The sequence below is a fragment of the Charadrius vociferus genome, unplaced genomic scaffold (genome assembly GCF_000708025.1).
Source record: "Charadrius vociferus isolate BGI_N301 unplaced genomic scaffold, ASM70802v2 scaffold370, whole genome shotgun sequence".
Taxonomy (NCBI): domain Eukaryota; kingdom Metazoa; phylum Chordata; class Aves; order Charadriiformes; family Charadriidae; genus Charadrius; species Charadrius vociferus.
The window spans coordinates 2,548,867-2,562,713 of NW_009646744.1; positions in this window are offsets into that span (position 1 = coordinate 2,548,867).

Here is a 13,847-nt window from a genome sequence, read left to right on the forward strand (position 1 = left end):
CATCCCCCGGCTCGCCCCGTCCAGCCAATCGCTCGCCATCCCCGGGGTGGGTGAACCCGCTGGTCCCCGAGCCCGCTGCCCTGCAACCCCCGGGACTAAGGGATGCTGGTCTGGCCACCACAGCCTCCCCCGGGAAAGCCGCTCCTGACAGCAGCGAAGCACCCCGATGCACTCCCTGGGGGACCCCGCACCACCGGGGGACTCCAGCACCCCCCTCCCAACACCCGCCCCGAGGAGTAGGGGGCAAAAAGACTCCCAAAATACACTGAAACCTCTTCGGGGCCCCCGACAGGCAGAGGAATTGCCTGTCATGCGGCAAATCTTGATGGGAAACTTTGATTTTAGCAGGTATGAAGCATCAGGACCCAGGGATGTATAAAGGATCTGCGTATTCCGGCTACCCTTTCCTAATGCTCTCAGACCCATACCTGCCAAATGGATCTATGTCACCTCTGGTGAGTCCATCCTCTCTTTACGGAGAAGTTTCATGGCCTCTCTCACTATTGAAGTGTGTCGCAGGTTTCGTGCATGCACCGACACATGCTTTTCTCCCCTGACAAACTGCATCCCTGTTTCTAAAATGTCCAAGCCGAAGGGAGAAGGAGTGGGAAGGGGGAAGGATACTTGGCAGCAAGTGTCTGCTTTGCTCCAAATTTGCTGGAGGAGCTGCTTTTCCATCCTCCCCATCCTCTAGGGTCGCCTTTACTCCTCCAGCAATCAAAGCCTAACATCTAATGGAAGCGTGCCCCCGCCTTTTTCTGGGTCACGGGCTTTGGAGCCGAGCAGCTCCTGGTGTTTGTGTTCAGGGATATGTCCCGCAGCTTAACTTTAGTTTGACGTTATCTGCGTGTGAAATGGCCAGGGTTTGGCCTGCCTTCGGTGGGGGCTCTGCGGTGGATGGTGGTCCAGAAAGTGGATCTTACGCTTCTAAAATGGCAATAGTGGTCTTTAGGAAAAGGCTTGATGCTGCTAGAGGACTATTCCCGTCTTTTTCCTGTAAAGTTTTTCCCTCTTGGGTCAAATCAGCTTCAGTAATTCTGTATATTCTAATGTTTGTAAGTTTTGCTATCTGGATAATTAAACTATAGGCTTCTCTACAAAAGCGGTCTTTTCCCATCACCGCCTCTGTCAGAACTTCAGAAATAATGTCATGACATTGCAGCAGATAGTCAGTGCTTGTGTTGCTCCTGAGGAGCTGGCATTGCTGTCTTCATTTCAGACATTATTCTGCATTTACAGTCGGTAAATGAGAACAGAACATAATTTCATTTAGTTGACGTTTAGTTTTAAACCTGTAAAGCGACAAGGTTTAAAAGAATACATAATGCCCTCCTTAATTTCAACCCTTTGTTCACTAGGGGGGCTGGTTGTTAAACGGGGGTTATGGAAAATTGATGGATTGTGGGCTATGAAACTCAAGTTAAAGTGTGATAAAATGTTGTTCACTGGAATCAGCGCCGTGTCCTCCCGCCCGACCCTGCTGGCCTGCGCCGCAGGAGGAGACAGGTCCCCCCGTGCGCCTGTCCGTCCCCCAGCACAGCCCTCCTCGGGTACGCTGGGGAGCTGATTTTCCCTGCTACAGGCTATTGTAACCTCGCTGGAGTCGCTGTGCAGATATTGAGGATCTGACCCTAAATTTTGAAGTCTTCCTTCAGTTTACAGCAAGCAAAGGTGCGTTTGCAAGGCAGGGCCAGCGCATGTTTGTTGTCATCTGAAGAGGCATTTCTTCTGTTGCTTCCCACCGTGGGTCCCTTCCTCCAGGAATCCCCCTCACCCCTCTAAAATATTAAGTTGCTCTCCTCTTGATACATTTAAAATGATGATATTTAAATTTGTCTTATCGAACTGCATTTAGTTTCCTCCCTGCTATAGAATCTGGCTAAATTCAGAGTTACAGTAGCCCAGCGACTATTTGCTGTAGTAGAATGTTTCTTTTAATCTTAAACCCTTAGTGGATGTGTAAAAGCGCAATAGCCTATTTATTAGCAATTAAGCTAAAAAGGACATTGTGGTTTGTGAATCGCCTTTCCCCTTGATAATGTAATAAAGCCCCAAGAGGTTACTGTCGGAGTGACAGACGGGAGTAAATAGACTGTGCAGAACTCGAAGGGGAGAAAACTGTGTAGCCGAGAGGGAATGATCCCGTCCCCCTGAGAGCCACAGAAATCACCCGCTGCCTTCAGCCGGCACCGCTTAGGCCTGGTCAGACTCTGCTGTGTTGTGTGTGGCGTGATTTAAAAAGCTAATTTGATGTTTTCAGTTAAAAAGCTGTTAGCAGACAGACAGGGGAAGATTTCTTCCTTAAATCAAGGCTGGTCATTTGGTTTTTTGACTTGGTACAACAGCTATTCCGATGTATCTTTCACGGCAATTCCGCCTTGTATTTATATTGACTGGGCAGAGGTTATCGTAGTAAATTATGTATTGCTCTCATAGATTTATCGCTACTGTGTGTATTATATGAAGTGCAGGCTATAATCTGGTGGCCGCTTCCAATAATTGAGGAGGTCAGCTCTGTGACCGAAGATTGCAGATACTTACCCATCCATAAAAGTGTGTTTAATTAGCACTGTAGTACAAGTCGAGTCGAGGAGGATGGTAGTGTGAGTGAATGGGATTACGTATCACAGTCATGCGTGCATTTGGTGGTGGTGGAGATTGTATTTTGGTTAGTGGGGCTTCCGGGAAACGGTTGTTTGCAGCTAGGATTAATTTCAGAACCTTCAAAAAATAAAAAAAAAAAAAAAAAAAAAAAAAAAAAAGCCCAGCAGTAGTTCGGCAAACCGTCAGGGCTTTGCATTTAACTGATTGAAAAATAGAATTCAGCTCCCTGAAAGCCGAAGGGCGGCCGGCGCTGAGGCTGCGGGTTGAACCCCCGCCCTGCGATGCACCGTAAAACCACTTTTTTTTTTTTTATTTTTTTTTTTTCCTGCGGGCTCGCTCCGAACCCCGGCAGGGTGCTGCGAGCGGCGCTGGAGCCGGTCCGGAGCGCCTGCCTGGGTGGGTGTGTCGCTACCGGCATTACCGGTGTGCTGCTTGCCTTTTTCTTTTTTCTCTTTCTTCTTTTCTCAGCAGCATCACTTTTGCTTTGTTTCCCTCCAGGGGGTTGCAGCCCGCTAACAGTTACACTCCTCACCCCCAGCATCCTGCTAGGCTGCCCGCGTCTCCCCAAATCGTCGCTTTTTACCAAAACACACCCACTTTGTGTTATTTACACGCTCTGGTGTTGCTCCCGAGTGATGCACAGAACATGTCCGGGTACCTGACATCAGCAGCGACGCTGAGCCCGGCTGATGTCCCCAGCGAGGTGACAAGAGCCACCCTGCAGCGGGCAGATCCCAGGCGCTGGGCTGGGTGGGCCACCTTTGCTGCAGGTGGCAAACGCCGGTTTAGGGCAGTTGAGCTGGAGCGATGCTGGTTTGAGCGTGCACAAGTGGCTCGGACTGACAGGAGAGCTATGAAGGAGAGAAAGGAGGACTGGGAGGTGGCCAGGGTGTGCAGGAGAAGGGGCTCCTGGAGTTGGGGACGCGGCAGCGGGCTGAGCCCGGGTGTCGCGTGTGCTGGGAGCGTGCTGTGAACCCCCGTCGGCTGGTGGGACTGGGGAGGCCGCGTTCTCCGTCAAGTTGGAACATAGGAAATTCCATTCAAATACACAGAAAAACTTCTTTACAGTTGGGGTGACAGAGCAGTGGCACAGGCTGCCCAGGGAGGGGGTGGAGTCCCCTTCTCTGGAGATTTTCAAAACCCACCTGGATGCAGTCCTGAGGGATGTGCTCTGGGCAATCCTGCTTTAGCAGGGGAGTGGGACTGGATGATCTCTAGAGGTCCCTTCCAACTCTGAAGATTCTGTGGTTCTGTGATTCTGTGTGTTAAGAGCATCTCGGCGCAGCCTCTGCCTGCATCCGAAATCCCAAAATTTTGCAAGGTACCGAGAGAACTGTTTCTCGCCCGGCTCTCAGGTGTGGCGTCTGTGGTGGTTCCTCACTCTCCCTACTCTCACCAAGTCCAGCTTTTCCCCAAGTGGAATATGTAGGATTTGCCACTTCAAAATCTGCGAGAAACTTCCCAAGAATATGAACAAGTTGAGGAACTGTTTTGCTAAATGAAATATAAAATCATAAAACTATATCCTTTTTTAAATAGTACAAATGACTTTAAATCAAATTAAGGTACATCCTTAGTAAGAACATCAGCCTTTTAGGTGGTTACAAACATTAGAGGTCAGACATGGTCAAACATGTTAACACTTTGATCAGATTAAAATATTTTTCTTGCTACAGTTGTATAATTGAGTTTAGACCCGAGGGGGTTTTCTGAACATTGTTATATCTTGTACCATGTGGTAGTTAAATAGTAGAAGGAGCACTTATAAGTTCCTTTAAGTTCCTTTTGTAAATAGGTTTATAAAGTAGAGGAATGAGCCATGCTGTCCCGTATATAGGGCGCAGGGTCTCCCCGCTCCAGTCGGTGGGAGAGCTCTCCAGGGAGCAGTTCACACCTCTGTTGGGTGTACTGAGCGTGTGAGGTACGTGAAGGCAGAATTAAAATGTTTTATATATAAAGCTGAGGCACCGGAATTTCCGTCTGTGTGAGAAAGAGACGTTCCAAGAGCCTCTCTTTCTTTGGAAAACAGACACTACCTAATTTTCTTAATTATTAAGTTCTCTAACCAGAGCTCCTGTAGGAGCAGAAGGGTGGTGGTACCTTCCCAAGCTCTGCACATCTCGAGTCCCCGGATGAGATGGCAGGTCTCGGAAACAGTGCCGACGTTCAGAGCCTGCTCCCTGTGGTCCGCGGGGCTCCGTGAGCTCCGTTCCCGTTGAGTGGGTTCGAAGTGTCCCCTTGGGCAGGGCGAGATGAAAGTGCAGTTACTGCTGGCCTGGGGCCACAGGTCCCAAATGTCTGTCATGAGGTTAAAAAGCACGGAGCTGGAAGTCTCCTGCTGCCCTTCGCCGGACAGAAGCTCCAGCGGTGTCGGCCGAGCTCTGGGACGTGGCTACTTCTGCTGCAGCCCCCTACCCCAGGGCTGCTCCATCCCTCTGCGCGAGGAGGCTCTTTCTTGCCCCCGCAGCAGTTGGCGGAAGGAAATCTGCAGCTCAGCTGCTTCTGTGTCGAAGTCTTTCTGTCCTAGCTCGCACTGTCGGGGCAATAGTTTAGTATTGCTTTTTCCTGTGTCGAGTTCCGATCCTGTTGAAACCGGTGGGAAAACTCCCCGGAGTCGCCTTGTGATGGGGATTTGTCGCTGCCGCATCCCTCTCCAGATGTTGTGCGGGGAGGGAGGGCAGCTGCAAGCACACAGGAGCTCCGCGCGTTACCAGCGGTGTCTGCTGCCGTGGGAGAGCAGCAGCACCGGCAGCATCCCGGCCGGGTGCCCTGGCAGCAGGGTTTGCGCTACAGGACCTCTCCGGGACAGTACTTTGTCCCCATACATTGCTCTATTCCCAGTAGAAAGCACCAGGAGCGCGGTGGCTGTTGATGGACATCCTGGCAGACAGAGAGATGAGTAATTTGGTCCCTCCTGACCACAGCGAATCCACTTCTTCCAGCTTTTCTACCTAGCTTGGGAGGGAAAAAAAAAAAAAAAAAAAAAGGATAATGGTGAAAATAATTTTTTATATTAAAGCACGATGTCGGATAGGTGGATGTACCAAGGCACAGGGCTTCCGAGGTCATTTATTGCATGTCTGATTCAGCCTTGGTTCCCCCCAAGGAAAATTCTTGTGTTAATTTCTGAGTTCATATCACACCCTCAATTTTGAAGCAGAACTTCCCTTTGAAATAAATTAGAGTTCTGCTTAAGAAGCAGTGACATGATACAGCACTGCCTGTGTGTGGTCTAATATAACCTTATTTTTAAAATTGTTTGGAATGAAAAAAAGAGTAAGAAAAATGTCACAGGGAAACAAAAGCAAGCTTTATGTAAATCCCTGCATGTGAATGAGCGTGCACGTGATGCAGACAGTTCAACAATATCTGCTCTCCCGCTGGGATTCCTTCGCAGGCTACCCTGGAACTGGCTTCCCAGGCATGGGATGCTTTGTCGGTGGGGAGTTGCTATGAGATTATGTATGGTAAAGGCACCGTTCCTGCGAGCTTCCAACTGTTGCTGTTTGTGAAGCGTTAGTAGCTCAACCGGTTGAGAATTTGGAGAGAAAGGCAAAAATCTAACATCAACCCAAGCTCCCAGAGCTCATCCATGTTAATGATTAATACTTTTGAAATTTTAACTGTGAAGAACAAAGTGTTTTGGGGGTTAGCGGCGCACGACGTGTCCAAGATGAAAGAACAGAGCTGGTCTGGTATCCAAAGCTTGAACCGAGAGAAGGGGGGAGCGGCGGGAGGGCGGCGAGGAGCTCTGCAACGCGCTCGCGTGCCACCTCGCAGCTTCCAGTCCCTCTCCTGCCTCGAGTCGACAGGCACCATTAAAGTCCTGCGTTCGGGTGGAAACTCTGACAAATCCGTACGGTGGGGTGTGCTGGCATTGCTGTTGCGAGGTACCCGCTCAAGTAACCACACGGGTGTTCCTCTGCCTAAACAGACGTTGCCGACTCTTTAGGGATGAGTCTCTTGACTGCTCTCATAGCTCATCTGTGAAGGGCCAGATCCTAATCGCAGGCTGGATCCCTCTCTATCTCTAGCGTGATCTGCAAGTGAAGCAGGTTTTCAGGATACGGGTGGTGTGAGCTGCACACCTAAGATGGCAATCTGGTCCGGACTGTGTGCGTCTGGGTGTACACGACATGATGGTTATTGGTAGAGCACAGTCGAGTCCTGAGAAATATCAACAGTTTTGAGGAAACATCTACAGCTTGCCATTAACTTCACACCCGCAGTTCTTTGCCCTTTGGCCGTGAGTGATTTGGCAAGACCGAATTTAGTCTCTGTTTCATAAGGGTTGGCCTTTGAGCCCCCTCGCTAATTCACTGTAGAGGAGGTGAAGGAGGGACCCGTGCGTCTGTGAGCATCGTGTGTGCCCATGGGGAGGCCGTGCCGGACAGGGCGCGTTGGGGTGAACAACAATCCAACACGTGCTGCCATGCAGTTACTAAAATCTCCTGCACCATACGTGAGTCACAAATTCCTCAAGAAATCCTCAAAGATTGTCTTCTCCAGTCTGTTGCGTTGATTTGAAGAGGGTCTAGATGCCAGACATCCCCAGCTCTGTCCTTTTGGAGAGGGCATCGCCACTGAAGGAGCTTCTCTCCATCCCACCTCTCCAAGGCTTTGGGCTGTCCGCAGCCATCACATAACGCCTCTCCTTTCGTTTGCTGCTCAGTCTTTGGTTTCCCATGCCTTTGCCGCTCCAGCTCGCTGCTCTTGGTGCCAGGAGATGCCTTACGTCAGCATCTCTCCCAGCCTGATGTATATATGCTCTTACTTCATCACTTACCAACAGTGGGTGGAGGGCACAGAAATAGGAGAGTAGGTATAAGTTGCTTCCTGAAATCTTTGCAGAACCACTGCGGCAGGGAAAACTTCTCAGTCTGACCAAATCCTCGGTTGATGCCAAGCTGGGATGTGCGAGTTGTGTCCGTCCATCCATCTGTGTCGTCGTCCCCCCCCGCCAGGCTCTTTCACATGCTATCCTTCCAAATCTCTCTTTAAAAAAAATAGGCTATAACATGATACTTGCTCATTAATCTGTGCGTCTGGAGGATGAAACTAAGGTTTGGTAGGAGGACGGGTGACTCAGAGGGTTGGTAACAAGATACAGCGCTGGTCATTTCCTACTTTCCTGTTTTAATCCAGCTGAATCAGTAAAGACCAAACGCCCGTTGTGTCTGCTGGCTTGGCCAGTGGTCCGTCCAGGAGGGCACAGCTCCCTCCGGCCCCCAGGCAGGGCAAAGATTTCATGGCGTGAACGATGAGATGTGCTGGGAACCTGCAAAGTCGGTACCAAGCCCTCCGCAGATGTCAGGCGAGGTCTTCGTTCTCGCCTTGGCACTGCCGGCTCAGCACATGCTGCTGGCTCACAAACCCACCTACTTCGTTTCTTAAAGGAAGTGATTGCAACATCACGCGCCTCTGAGTCTTGATTTCGGCAGGATCTTCTTCTTGGTCATCTCCCAATGTTCTCGGACAAAGAGCTCTCACTTTCACCTTCTCACGGAGCAACGTATCACTGCTCTGTCCTGTGGCCCTTTCTCTGATTTTTGCCTTTGGGTGTTTATAATTTATAACCATTCCCAAAGTTAAGAAGGACTGTTCCAGCCCCGCTGCCTCTGTGAGATGGCTTCATGGAGAAAGTGGGACATCTGGCCAGTGCTGAGGGTGAGGAGGGTTAGTAGAAGCGGCGGTACCCCTCTGGAGCATCCTGCTGGCTGGAGGCGCTGGGCGAGAGGTCACCAAAGTGGCTTTAAACCACCGCTCCTCTGCCGTCCGCCGCTTCTGTGCTGAACACAGCTCAGCTGCAACGAAAAGAATCTGGTTCATTGTGTTTCACGGGGTCCCAAAATTAGTATTTTGTTAAAGAAAACAATAAACTCAACAATGCTGTGGTAAGTTTTCGAAACCAAAGTAAAGCTGGATAGTAGAATCTAGAGCACTTTTCCCCTCCGGTTATAACAACTTTACATTTGATTAAATGATAGGCAAAAAAACGTCTCAACAGTATCTCCTTTGTTCCGTTGAGAATCTGGAACTATAATACAAAGTACACGTCTGCCTTGAAGAGCTATGCAGTAATCATGGACTGACCAAAAAAAGACTTTTTTTTTTTTTTTTTCCTAAGTGATTCAACTCGTACTCTGTACATTGAATTTGTTTTCTGCTGTGGTTTGCTCTGAGGAATAACATACACGAGCGTAAACAGAGGTTCTCCTCTGATGGGACTTAGACAAAAGCAAAATGTGAAAGCCCAGGATTGTAAAGTATGCTTGACTCAGCACGAGGGGGATGCAATTATAAACACGCTTGTGGAAGAAGGGCTGGGGAGATGCTCTTCCCAGCAAAATGCTCAGAAAGGATCAGAAATGTGGAATTTTTATTCTAACAGTGAGGCGACGGCGCTGCGGAGATTGCTTTCATGTTTAGGAAATAAACCCTCGTAAGATCTACCACATGAAAATTTGTTGCTCTTAGCACGGAGGGGCTGATGAGTTGGTTTCTCGTTACGTGCCGCCGACGTGGAATTACTGGCGCGGGAGCAAAGATAGCGAGGAGGACTCGTTGTCTTCTACAAACCTTGCTTTGTAGGACTTGGCCCGAAAAGAAGAAAGGCCGATTCTAATGGGGGAGACAGTGCACAACCCCTGACACAGCCACATCCGAGGTCGAAAGTTGCCCTTTGAGCTTTGCCTTCCTGCTAGAGCGTACGCGGTGTGGCATTGCCAGCTCTGAGATCCATCCGTCCAAAGGGACGCGCGGATTCAGGAATCCAGGTGACGTTTTGCAGGATCCCCTCGTGCTATGCTGAGTATTCCTGTGGGACAGCCAATGCTGTCACATAGGATAAATTAAAATATGTATAGGAGCCCTAAATCCAAAACAGAAGCAACGATATAAAATAAGAAATAAAACTTTAAGAAAAACCCAAACCCACCCAAATCTTTTTTGTTTAACTTTCTCTGATACAAAGCAATTTCTCCAGGACTGCACACCATATGAAACACATTATAAATGCTCTTGTAAAATCCACATCATTATACCACATGAAAGGCTGGGTCCTAAAAATAGCCATTCAGAGAGGATGCAGGCTAGTAGCAATTTCGGTGATCGTGAAATAGTTGTGTTGACATCTCTATGCAATGCACACCCACAGAAAGCTTTGACTTTTGAATATTCTTAGCAACATTTGTGCTTTGTGGAATTTTCCACGTTCTGGTCCCACGAATAGTCTCTTAACCCGGGGTGTTCCTTTCTGATCTTACCCCCGTGTTTCTAACCCTGATTTTATCGAGAAAATGCCTTTATTTATTTATCTCACCCCAAACTCTTTCCTTGCTGTCAGTTTGACAGCGGTTGACACCGTCAGTTACGTTTCCCTTTTTCCTATCAATGGAAATACTTCCTTTTGCCCTCAATAGACACACACATCCCTGATGTTTGTGGGGTTAACTGTCCAAATGCAAACCCAGAGCATCAGATGACAGTACGAGGAGCTGCCACATCTACCCGGCCCTGGGATCTGCCATAGCGTTCAAAAGAAAGTAAATGAAATCTGCAGTAATTACACAGTAATGTATCCCCAACAAAAATTGGCTTCCTCGTCCCGGCGATCAGGACTTGGCTGGTGTTTTGCGATAGGAAAGGATGCAGCCTGCCGGCTCTCGGGTGTTTGCAGCAAAGCCCCGGCTGGGATAAACCGCCGTAGCTCTGGGATAGACAACACGCTCCTGCCAGTTGATATCACTTCAGATCTTTTTGAAGAGCTCATCAGATTTTATTTTATTGCCATTGTGTTTTGGTTTGAGCTTGTTATTTGTTTGAAATCATTACTATGGGGATAGGTTTCTGAAAAAAAAAAAAACAACCACCAAACGTTTGAATCTTCAGTGCTGATCTCGTGTTTGCGTTTTTTTTTTTTTTTTCTTTTCTAAGTAGAGATGAGGATGTGGAGATGTCCACCTTCAAACACGAGGATGTCTGAAGGCTGCGGTTTAAGCCTGTCCAGGGTTTTAAGCGCGTGGTCCCTCTAAAGCCTGTTGGAAACACTCCATTTCCTCAAAATAAATTTGCTTTCGGTATCAGAGCAAAATATTTGGAGATAGCCACTGAAATAACAGGGTGTTGAAGAAAACGACGTTGCTTCTGAAATAGCTGGCATGAAAATCATTAAGGCTGAAGTTTCATTCAAATCAGATGTAGCTGTGGTTGTAATGGGGCAGGACACGCACTCTTCAAGCAACGCGTCTCTGAGTGATTCACTGCCGGAGTTACAGCCCTTCTCTGCCGCCTTTTAACTCCGAGAGCAGCTCCGGTCCCTTATCCGGCTCCGGAGTCCCTTTCCAATGGAAATGGGCTCTCAAGTTCACAGATCGATCAGTTGAATTCTTGCGGGCTGTTAGCAGCGTTGGAGAATCAAATGCTGTAAAACGACATCACAGAAATGTGTTTGCTGTTGCTAATTGAGCTCCCCAAAACTGCTGCACAGGGGGACACGGGAACCCCTTGGCAAGATGATAAGTTTGTCTAAACCTCAGAGTTTAAATATATTTCATTGTCCTGGTTTGAGGACAATTTCTAAACACAGTCGGCTGTAATTTAAGGATGTATTTCCAACTAAGTGCTAAGAAATGTTGGCTCATGTTGGCATATATGCTCGCTATAATGCAGCAGAGAGCGATGTTTAGAAAAAGCAAAAAAGTTGTTGAACACTTCTGGCTTGAAGTTATCATCATGCCTAAGTCCTTTTGTGTTTTCCGTAATTAATTTGATGGCTGAAACCAGGGTTAGAGCTGGTAATGTAAGTTTTTTACTATTCTGGTGAACTCTGTGCTTTTCCTGCTAGGAGTAGAATTCGGGTAAAAACACTAAGTGTGCGCTGGTTGGGACTTCTCACAGCACTTGAGCACAAGAGTTGTAGAGAAAATATAATTTCTTCACTCAAGAGGATGGAAAATTACCAAATATGTCAGTGCCAGTGGCTTAGTTATTGGCATTTATTGGAAATAGTATATAACTACCTGCATATATTTAAACTTTGCAAAATAAGATGCTTTAAAATGACAGTATTCTATTTGTACCGATCTAATACGTGGCTCTGCATAGAAGTGCGTATTGAGGGATGAGGCGGGCTGCAGAGAAGCCCCGAAACGTCGGCTCCCGGACCCAAAAGCACGAGTCTTCATCCCAGTTTGCTTTTGCAAAACAGTGCCGCGGTGAATGCCTATCTGGCGGGCGGGTGCGTTGCTGTTTGCCGTGGGTGGGAGCTGCCTCTCTCCTGCCTGCGCCCCGGGAGCTCGTTTGATACGGAGCCGAGCGATCCCCTTAGCGGAGAGCACCAGGTGCCCTCCCAGACGCGTGTAAATAGCCAAAGAAACAGCCATTAGTAACAGCAGTTGTTTATGTGTTAACACAGGATGTTCTCAAAATCAGGTAAGAAGTGAGGCATGTTACCAAGTTTTATAGCGGAGGAACCGGATAGTCTTGTAACAGCCGTGCAGGGCCGCGGCGGGGGAAGCGTGGTTTTATCCCAGCTTCTGCTCCCAGTCCCCCAGGAGCTTGTTTTTCTGTGACTCAGTTTCCCCCAGGAGCATTCGAAGCTTTATCGTTTCATGTGTAAGCAACATTTGGAGAGCACTGCGGGCAAACCGCGTCGATACCGAAAAAAAAAACCCATAAAATCCAACACAGGCTGCTGCGAGAGGGAATGTTTGAGAAACGATCAGAGAAGGACTAGCCAAAAAAAGTAAGCTCTGCTGCTTATTAGACCATTTACTTCAAGATATTAAACAAATTGCAATTTCCTAATCTTTTAGCAAGTTGCAGGTGGCCCTAAAACCACAACTCCTTCAAGGCGGTTGGCATCTTTTCTTGCTTTAAAAACAAATCACTTTTTTAGCCTAAACGGTAATTTCATAGAGTGGTGTTAGTAGGATGGGAACGATGCGTGGATGGTCCAACACCTTGTCTCAAATACACACACCGGACAAATCCGCGCTATTAAACCAGGGACAAAATGTCGTTTCTTATTTACCTGCTTGTAATATGCTGATGAGAACAACCTCCAGGATTGCACGGCATAGTTTTTGGACACACATACCAAACCCCTGGATGCATAATTCAAATTCCTTGTCATGAAGAATGAGTGTATTTATCTTGGAACCTTTTTTACTTAAACAGTAATCTCTAGGAAATCATTTGTTAACAGTAGTCAGCTGCCAGTTTGTCAGTTAATGGCTTGAGGCAAAGTCAGAAGCGAATGAAATCTTTTCCAGGGAGATGCTGCTGTCGCATGTGGTGCAGAAAGGTTTATAACAGAAAGCATTAGAGGAGGCGGTCAGATGAGCTCAGTCCAACTTTTAGAAACACGAGGAAACTCGGCATGATGGGGGAGAGACGGCCGTTTTGCTAGCGCATCCATTTGTAAAATATTAAAGCCATCAATCGTGCCCGTCACAACTTCTAAGCCTAAATTTTCCTTACTGGAGGCTCCAGGTGTTTGCATGTGGAGGCCAAAACCACATGTGGCTGAGCCCTGCCTTGCATCCCAGACATCTCTGCATCCCAGACATCTCTGCATCCCGGGCATCCCAGGCATCCCCACATCCCGGGCATCTCCGCATCCCAGGCCTCTCTGCATCCCGGGCATCTCTGCATCCCGGGCATCCCAGGCATCCCCACATCCCGGGCATCTCCGCATCCCACCCCCCCCAGCTCAGCGGGCATCTCTGCATCCCGGGCATCCCAGGCATCCCCGCATCCCAGGCCTCTCTGCATCCCGGGCATCTCTGCATCCCGGGCATCCCAGGCATCTCTGCGTCTCTGCATCCCAGGCATCTCTGCATCTGGGCGTCTCTGTGCCCTGGACACCTCTGCATCCCAAGCATCTCCACACCCCGGGCATCTCCGCATCCCAGGCGTGGGTGCAGCCCCCCCCCAGCTCAGCCAGGGTGCCGTGGGGTGTCTGCCCGGGCAGCAGAGTCCTCCAGCTCTCAGACGTTATCGTTTCTCTATAAAAGTCTAGCAGTGAGTTTCAGTTAGGTAATGAGAGTTATCTGATTTCTCTTTAATGTGAGCAGCATCGCTACAGCGCGATAACCTCCACTCGCTTTTTATCTCACGCTCGGCGCTGCGGGGAGAAAAGTGGCAAGAACGGGTGAAAATATACTGGAAAAGGAGCTGAGAAAAGTCGTCCTAGTCCACACCACACCAAATCCCTCTGTCTTGCAGCAGGAGCGGGTGAG